The sequence below is a fragment of the Macaca fascicularis genome, chromosome 2 (assembly GCF_037993035.2).
Source record: "Macaca fascicularis isolate 582-1 chromosome 2, T2T-MFA8v1.1".
In the NCBI taxonomy this organism is placed as follows: domain Eukaryota; kingdom Metazoa; phylum Chordata; class Mammalia; order Primates; family Cercopithecidae; genus Macaca; species Macaca fascicularis.
Window position 1 is genome coordinate 97,778,345 of NC_088376.1, and position 9,006 is coordinate 97,787,350.

Genomic DNA, 9,006 nt, shown 5'->3' on the forward strand with positions numbered 1-9,006 from the left:
GTGAGGAACCTGGCTCCCATTATCTATAATATATTTACTTATTCAATCTTACACACTTAAAATTGGATTGATTCATTTGCTTCTGTTTCTTCTGGTTTTTTTTTTTTTTTTTTTTTTTTTTTTTTTTTTCTGGTTGTTGTTGTTTGTTTGTTTTTGTTTTTGTTTTGAGGCAGAATCTTGCTCTGTTGCCCAGGCTGGAGTGCGGTGGCACAATCTCTGCTCACTGCAACCTCCGCCTCCCAGGTTCAAGCAGTTCTTCCGCCTCAGCCTCCCAAGTAGCTGGGACTACAGGCATGCGCCACCACGCCCAGCTAATTTTTGTGTTTTTAGTAGAGACGGGGTTTCACCATATTTTCCAGGCTGGTCTCGAACTCCTGATCTCGTGATCCGCCTGCCTCGACCTCCCAAAGTGCTGGGATTACAGGCGTGAGCCACCACGCCAGGCCGCTTCTGTTTTTTTCTACTTTATTTCCCACCACCTGCCCCTGCCACTATCCTTATTGATTTTATTTTTCTTTTTGTTGTTAAGTAAAACATTAACAAGATTGCAAAACACAGAATGTATAGTCAGAGGAATTCCATCCCCTCCCCATTCTTTCTATTCTGTCCAGTTCATTTCCTCCCAATCCCTGAGGGTAAACAATTGTATTAACTTCTGGTTTCTCTTTCCTGTGTTTCTTTTTACACAAATGAACATATACATGCATATTTCCTCCTTTCTTACAAAAATGGTAGCATATTACCAATACTCTTTTCCACTTTGCTTTCTTCATTTAACAATAGATCTTGTATCAGTTCATAGAAATCTTTCTCCTTTTTTAAACAGCTGCATAATACTCATATGCCATACATATGGGCATGTCAGTAGCTTCCAATATATTGTAATTTTACAAAAATGATACTATGAATAACCTTGTATGTATGTATTGTTGGAGGTTTATCTTCAGGGTAAATTCTTAGGAGTAACGTTGCTAGGTCAAAAAATAGTACGTGTGCACTGTGCGTGTGTATGTGTGTTAAATATTTATTGTGAAATTCTCCATAGTGATTATACCAGCTTGCATTCCACCAGCACTGTATGAGTGCTTGTTTCCTGACAGCCTGCCAACAAATTCTGTGATTATGCTTTTTACTTTTTGCCAATCTGATAAGTGAGAAATTGTATCTCCGTGTAGTTTTAATTTGTAATTCTCTTATTATGAGTGAAAATGAACTTTTTTTCATGTGTTTAAAGATCATCTTTTTTGTTGTTGTTGGGGATACATTCTCTGTTCATGTCTTTTGCCCATTCTTTTATTGAAGAGTTTTGATCTTTTTTTCTTCTCAGCTTTTATGAGTTATTTAAATATTATGGATGTAAGGTTTTTATCTGTGATACGTGTTACAAATATTTTCTCCCGGGTTTTAATTGTCTTTTGACATTGTTTATGGTGTTTCTTCCTATGGAAAACGTTTTACTTTTATGTAGTCAAGTTTATCAATCTTTTATTCCATTTTATTTAATTTTGAGTTATAGTTAGAATGCTTTCCCCTACCCCAGATTAAAGAAAAATTTACTCATTTTAAAAATAGTATGTGTATGGTGATAGATAGATACATAGGTAGGTAGGTAGGTTGGTTGGTCGACTCTTTTTTTTTTTTTTTTTTTTTTGAGACGGAGTCTAGCTCTGTTGCCCAGGCTGGAGTGCAGTGGCGCGATCTCGGCTCACTGCAAGCTCCGCCTCCCGGGTTCACGCCATTCTCCTGCCTCAGCCTCCCGAGTAGCTGGGACTACAGGCGCCCACAACCGCGCCCGGCTAATTTTTTGTATTTTTAGTAGAGATGGGGTTTCACCGTGGTCTCGATCTCCTGACCTTGTGATCCGCCCGCCTCGGCCTCCCAAAGTGCTGGGATTACAGGCGTGAGCCACCGCGCCCGGCGGTTGGTCGACTCTTGATCCATTTGGAATGTGTTCTTGTTGACGGTGTGAGGTATGGATCTCATTTTACCTTTTTTTTCTTAGTACCTAATTGTTCAAGTACCATTTATTTTAAAAATCCTTTTGGCCCAGGTGTTTTGAGATACCATCTTTATTACATACTAAAGTTTCATATGTACTAGGTCCTACTTCTGGACTTTCTTTTCTACTGGTCTATCCATATTACCATACCGTACTGTTTAATTATAAAGGCTTTATGGTATGTTTTCATGTCTGGAAGGCCAAGTCCCTCTTGTGACTTTTTTCTTTTCTTAGTATTTTCCTGGCTATTCTTGTATGTTTGCCTTTCTGTATGAAGTTTATCATCAGTTTCTCAAGCTCCATAAAAAGGTTGTTGGTGCAGCCATAAAAAAGAATGAGATCGTGTCCTTTGCAGGGACATGGATGGAGATGGAGGCCATTATTCTTAGCAAACTAATTCAGGAACAGAAAACCAAATACCACATGTTCTCCCTTATAAGTGGGAGCGAAATGATGGCAACACTTGTACACAAGACAAAAACAACAGGCCAGGCACAGTGGCTCACACCTGTAATCCCAGCACTTTGGGAGGCTGAGGCAGGTGAATCACTTGAGGCCAAGGAGTTTGAGACTAACCTGGCCAACATGGCGAAACACTGTCTCTACTAAAAATACAAAAAACCAGCCAGGCATGGTGGCGCACGCCTGTAATCCCAGCTACGCAGGAGGCTGAGGCATTAGAATCCCTTGAACCCAGGAGGCAGAGGTTGCAGTGAGCTGAGATCGCGCTACTGCAAACCAGCCTGGGTGACAGACAGATTCTGGTCTCCAAAAAAAAAGAAGAAGAGGGAAAAACACACAGTGGGGAATTTCAGAGGGTGGAATGAGGGAGAGGATCAGGAAAAATAAATAAGTAATGAGTACTAGCCTTAATACCCGATGAAATAATCTGTATAAACAAACCCCATGACCCAAGTTTACATATATAAGAAACCTGCACTTGTACCCCTGACCTCTGTGCCATTGATTTGATGGGAAGTTAACAGATAAGGGCTAAAATTGAAAAATCCAAGAATGGCATAAGCAAATTAGTTAGAAATACATAGATAAATACCAAAGAAGAAAAATCTTCAAAAGTGAGGAGACTTTCTTTTTTCTTTTCTTTTTTTTTTTTTTTTTGAGATGGAGTTTTACACTGTCACCCAGGCTGCAGTGCAGTGGCACGATCTCGGCTCACTGAAACCTCTGCCTCCTGGGTTCAAGTGACTCTCCTGCCTCACCTCCTGAGTAGCTGAGATTACAGCCACACACCACCGCGCCTGGCTATTTTTATTTATTTATTTATTTATTTATTTATTTATTTATTTGTATTTTTAGTAGAGATGAGGTTTCACTAAGTTGGCCATGAAGGTCTTGAACTCCTGACCTCATGATCCGCCCACCTCGGCCTCCCAAAGTGCTAATATTACAAGTGCGAGCCACTGCACCTGGCCAAATGAGAATTTTTCTTAAAAAAAAAAAAAAAAGACTTTTAGTACATATATTAGTCAGGCTCCTGGTAGGAAACAGATGGCTAACTTAATCAGGGTGATTACAAGTCTCATAGAAGTACAGTTGGCCCTCTGTGTTCTTGTATTAACCAGCTGTGGATTGAAAATACTCAGAAAAACGATAAAAATAACAATATAACAACAACAAATAATAGAAATAGGTCAGGTGAGGTGCCTCACATCTGTAATCCCAGCACTTTGGACAGCTGAGGCAGGAGGATTGCTTGAGGCCAGGAGATTGAGACCAGCATGGGCAACAAAGTAAGACCCTGTCTCTACAAAAAAAAGAAGAAAAGTTAACTGAGCTTGACTTTGCACACCAGTAGTCTTGGTTATCTGGTAGGCTGAGGCAGGAGTATCACTTGAGCCCAGAGGATCTAGGCTGCAGGGACCTATGATCACACCACTGCATTCCAGCCTAGGCAACAGAGCAAGACAACATTTAAAAAATTAAAAATAAAAAAGTTACAAATTTTTAAAACAATGTAACAACTGTTTACATAGTATTTACAGTGTATCAGATATTACAAGTAATCTAGAGATGATTTAAAGTATATGGGATCACTTTGGGAGGACTCAGTTGAGACCAGGAGTTCGAGACCAGCTGGGCCAACATGGAGAAACCCTGTCTCTACTAAAAATACAGAAATGGCCTGGTACAGTGGCTCATGCCTGTAATCCCAGCACTTTGGGAGTCCAAGGCGGGTGGATTATGAGGTCAGGAGATCAAGACCATCCTGGCCAACATGGTGAAACCCTGTCTCTACTAAAATACGAAAAATTAGACAGGCGTGGTAGCCCGTGCCTGTAGTCCCAGCTACTCAGGAGGCTGAAGCAGGGGAATCGCTTGAACCTGGGAGGCGGAGGTTGCAGTGATCCGAGATTACACCACTGCACTCCAGCCTGGCAAGAGAGCGAGACTCCATCTCAAAAAAAATATAAAAAGTACAAAATTAGCCAGGCATGGTGGTGAACCCCTGTAATCCTAGCTACTCAGGAGGCTGAGGAATAAGAATCACTTAAACCTGGGAGGCATAGGTGGCAGTGAGCCAAGATTGTGCCACTACACTCCAACCTGGGCGACAGAGCAAGACTCTGTCTCAAAAAAAAGAAAAAAAGTGTATGAGAGGATGTGCATAGGTTATATGCAAATACTATACCATTTTATGTAAGGAGCTTGAGCATTCATGGATTTTGGTATCTTCATGGGGGTCTTGGGATACCAAAGAGGATACTGAAGGACAACTGTACTGTTTAGAAGTGTGGGTGGGTTTAAGGGACATAAACATGGGTTGGTGAAGCACCCTGCCACTAGAGCCACAGGGAGCAGTTTCCACTCCTTGGCCCAAAGAGTGACAAGAAGTACAGCTTAATGAAACAAAAAAAGCTATGGAAGAGGACTGCCCAATAGAAACTATGGACTTGAGTAGAACGTAAGTCACTGCTTAGTACAGCATGACAGGTTGGAAACTGCAGAATAAACATTATCTTACTCTCCTCCCATTGCTGCCAGGGGCCCCTAATGGCTAAACTGAAGCAGAGGTGGAGAGCAAGGAAACCCATTGGTGCCATTTATAATGAGCAGCCTCCTGAAACAATAGGGCAGAGAGGGGTAGAGAGTGGATTTGCAGAGGCACGTGGAAGAAATCCAAGCAGTACTATAATACATTTAAATATATGAATGTACATATACATAATAAAACAATATACAAAGACATATACATAATAAAACAAAGACTGAAAAAGATCAGTTGTGGTGGCTCACACCTGTAATCCAAGCACTTTGGGAGGCTGAGGTGGGCAGATCACCTGAGGTCACAAGTTCGAGACCAGCCTGGCCAACATAGTGAAACCCCGTCTCTACTAAAAATACAAAAATTAGCCGGGTGTGATGATGGGCACCTGTAATCCCAGCTACTTGGGAGGCTGAGGCAGAAGAATCACTTGAACCTGGGAGGCGGAGGTTGCAGTGAGCTGAGATCATGTCACTGCACTCCAGCCCGGGTGACAGCAAGACTAAGTCTTTAAAAAAAAAAAAAAAAAAAGTGAAAAGCAACTTTTGTCAATGAATCTATGGTCTGAAGACACATAAGTCAATTATAACAAAGACGGAAAGGTGGTACATGCCTGAGGAGAGATTGGAGACACTCCCGGTGAGGAAAACCAACAGATTCTCTGGAAATAGTGACCTCTGAGCTAGGGATCTAACTTATGTCATCATATAGCGGCTGGGTGATGGATACTGGTCTATTCTTCTTCAATAAAACATCTGTAGGAGAACTGAAGAAACACCTCAAACCTCATGGTTTCCATTGTCCTGCTTCCTGAGGATATTTGCCTTTTCACATTTTTAAGGTTTTTATTGTTATAATTTTTCCAATCTATATTTTATATTGATGTCCTCAAGATGGAATGACTGATTTTGTACTATGCCCCTGGTATAGTGTTAAGGAATTCAGATGCATGAGCTCAAACAAATATGAGGTTGATCTTATTATACCCATTTTACAGAAAAACTGTGGTTTGGAAATAAGTAACTTACCCAAGGACAAATAACTAGATCAAAATCACAATATAGATTTGACTTCACAGCTCCTCTTTTACCCACCATTCTAAATTGCTTCTCAATGTAGAGATTTCTGGCCAGATGTGGTGACTCACAGCTGTAATCTCAACACTTTGGGAGGCCGAGACAGGAGGAACGTTTCAGCCCTAGGAATTCGAGACCAGACTGGGCTACATAGCGAGACTTTGTCGCTACAAAAAAAAAAATTTAGAAAATTTGCCAGGTGCAGTGGTGTGCACCTGTAGCCTCAGCTACTCAGGAGGCCGAGGTGAAAGGATCACTTGAGCCTGGAAGGTTGAGGCTGCAGTGAGCAGTGATTATGCCACTGCACTCCAGCCTGGGTGCCAACCAGTCTCAAAAAATAAAAAACAAAAATTGGATACAATTCCCAGGTTGCTTTATTAAGGTGCAGATAAGTCCATTTCTTCCTATTCAGTTTTTAACTCTTCTTCTCTCAGGGAATGGTTGAGCTAACACAATGAAACCTTGGTTGTGCCTTGTCTAGTTATATCCCCTGGATTTCAGATACCAACTCCTACCAAGAAAGAGTAGTTTAGAAACTCCAATATGCAGGCTGGGCACGGTGGCTCACGGCTGTAATCCCAGCACTTCAGGAGGCCAAGGCAGGTGGATCCCTTGAGATCAAGAGTTCCAGACCAGCCTGACCAACACAGAGAAACCCTGTCTCTACCAAAAATGCAAAATTAGCCGGGCGTGGTGACACATGTCTGAAATCCCAGCTACTTGGGATCTCCAGCTGAGGCAGGAGAATTGCTTGAACCTGGGAGACAGAGGTTGCAGTGAGCCAAGATCACACCATTGCACTCCAGCCTGGGCAACAAGAGCGAAACTATGTCTCAAAAAAATTAAAAATTAAAACAACAACAACAACAACAACTCACATTCCAGGGTCCCACTCCTGGAGTCATCTAGACTTAAGGAACTCAAAAGTCTGTGTTTTTACTCGTGCCCCACACACTCCTGGCAGGTGATTCATAGACCATATTTGAGAAGTTACAGTGGAACCATGTGTACCCAGACTTGCTAAACATTGAGTGTTGGAGAGTAGGGACAGAAAGGAAACTTGGGTTTGGGTTGTAAGCTGGCTCAAGGAAGGTACAGCCCATCTTTTCCTCATGGGTACTCTGGGCTTAAACTGTGAGGAATTTTACAGCATCTCAGACCAGAGACGACTTTGTGGTGGGCCTTAGAGAATGATCAAGGCAACATGTTCTAAGGTCTTGATGGCAGAAGCACCAGGGGCCTATTGTTTTATAATTAAATGTCTATTGGTACAGTGGCCTGTCAAACTCAGCATGCAAGTAAACACCCTCTCCCTGCCCACAGACCATGGGAGTTTAATCTTTAGTTGATGGCTTCTAATTTATACGGTACTTCACTTCCCTGATGTCCTACCCCTTCTCCATGTTTCTTGCCTCCTCCCATTGCTGCTCCTCTGAGAAAGGAAGACATAGTGGAAACTGCTGTAATGAAGCCAGCAGTCCTAACATTAAATTCTCTTTCACTTACTAGCTGTGTGACTTTAGTAAAGTTACTTAGTCTCTCTGAGCTTTGATTCCCTTTTGTAAAAGGAGAATAATACCTACCTCATAAAATTGCTACATGAATTAGAAATGCCAGACGGAGCACAGTGGCTCATGTCTATAATCCTAGCACTCTGGAAGGCCAAGGCAGGAGGAATGCTTGAAGCCAGGAGTTCAAGACCAGCCTAAGCAAAAAAGCAAGATGCTGTCTCTAAAAAGAGAGATGCTTTATGTCAAGTACCTGGAACACGACCTGTCACTCAGTAGGTGGCAGGTGGGGATATCACTGCCCTACTGAAGATTAGGGCTTTCCCTCCTCCTGCTGAGGTTCTTGACTCAGGGCACTTCAGCATTGCTACAATGAGAGTTGCTCTCTTGGCAATTACTTGAAAGTTTCTAGACAAAGTTGGAAAGAACTTTAGCAGTCATCTGGTCCATCTGGCCTAGTGGATGCAGGAGATCCTGGCACAGGTCTCATGACAGATGGGCACCCCAACTCTGCCCGTACCAATGGAGAGCTCCCTCCTGAAGCTGACTGTCATTGGAAGATTGGTTGATTGGAAGAAAGCTTTTCCTTGAGTTGAGCTGAACTCATTTCCCCACTAATTGTAGACTCAAAACCAGTTAGAGCTAAAAGACATCTCCAAGATCTTCAAACCCACCTGCTTATTTTATGAATGAGGACTCTGAGGCTCAGGGAAGTAGGGTGAGGTGCTGTTCATGCAGAGCTAAGGAGACCAGTGTCTCCTTCAGTGTCACTCATTCACATGGCCTCTCAGTTCTTATAGTGTCTCCCCCACCCGCATTCCCTCAACTTTCCTCCCATGAACCAGGATCCACTCTTCACCCCTCTGATTACCCACCTTTGCATGTGCAAGTTTGTGATGCCAAAAACTAAACATAATTCTTACCGTGATCTGGCCCTAGCAGAGCAAAATGGGGCTATTTGAGAGTTAGAGCTAGGGCAAGATAGGAATTAGACCTGGAAAGGTCAAGAACTTAAACTAGGCTGGGCGTGGTGGCTCACGCCTGTAATCCCAGCACTTTGGGAGGCTGAGGTGGGTAGATCACGAGGTCAGGAGATCGAGACCATCCTGGCTAACACGGTGAAACCCTGTCTCTACCAAAAATACAAAAATTAGCCAGGCGTGGTGGTGGGCGCCTGTAGTCCCAGCTACTTGGGAGGCTGAGGCAGGAGAATGGCGTGAACCCGGGAGGTGGAGCTTGCAGTGAGCCGAGATCACACCACTGCACTCCAGCCTGGGTGACAGAGCAAGACTCTGTCTCAAAAAAAAAAAGAACTTAAACTACACAAAAGCAACAGGTTAGCCGGGCTCAGTGGTTCACGCCTGTAATCCCAGCACTTTTGAGAGGCCAATGGGGGAAGATCACCTGAGGTCAAGAATT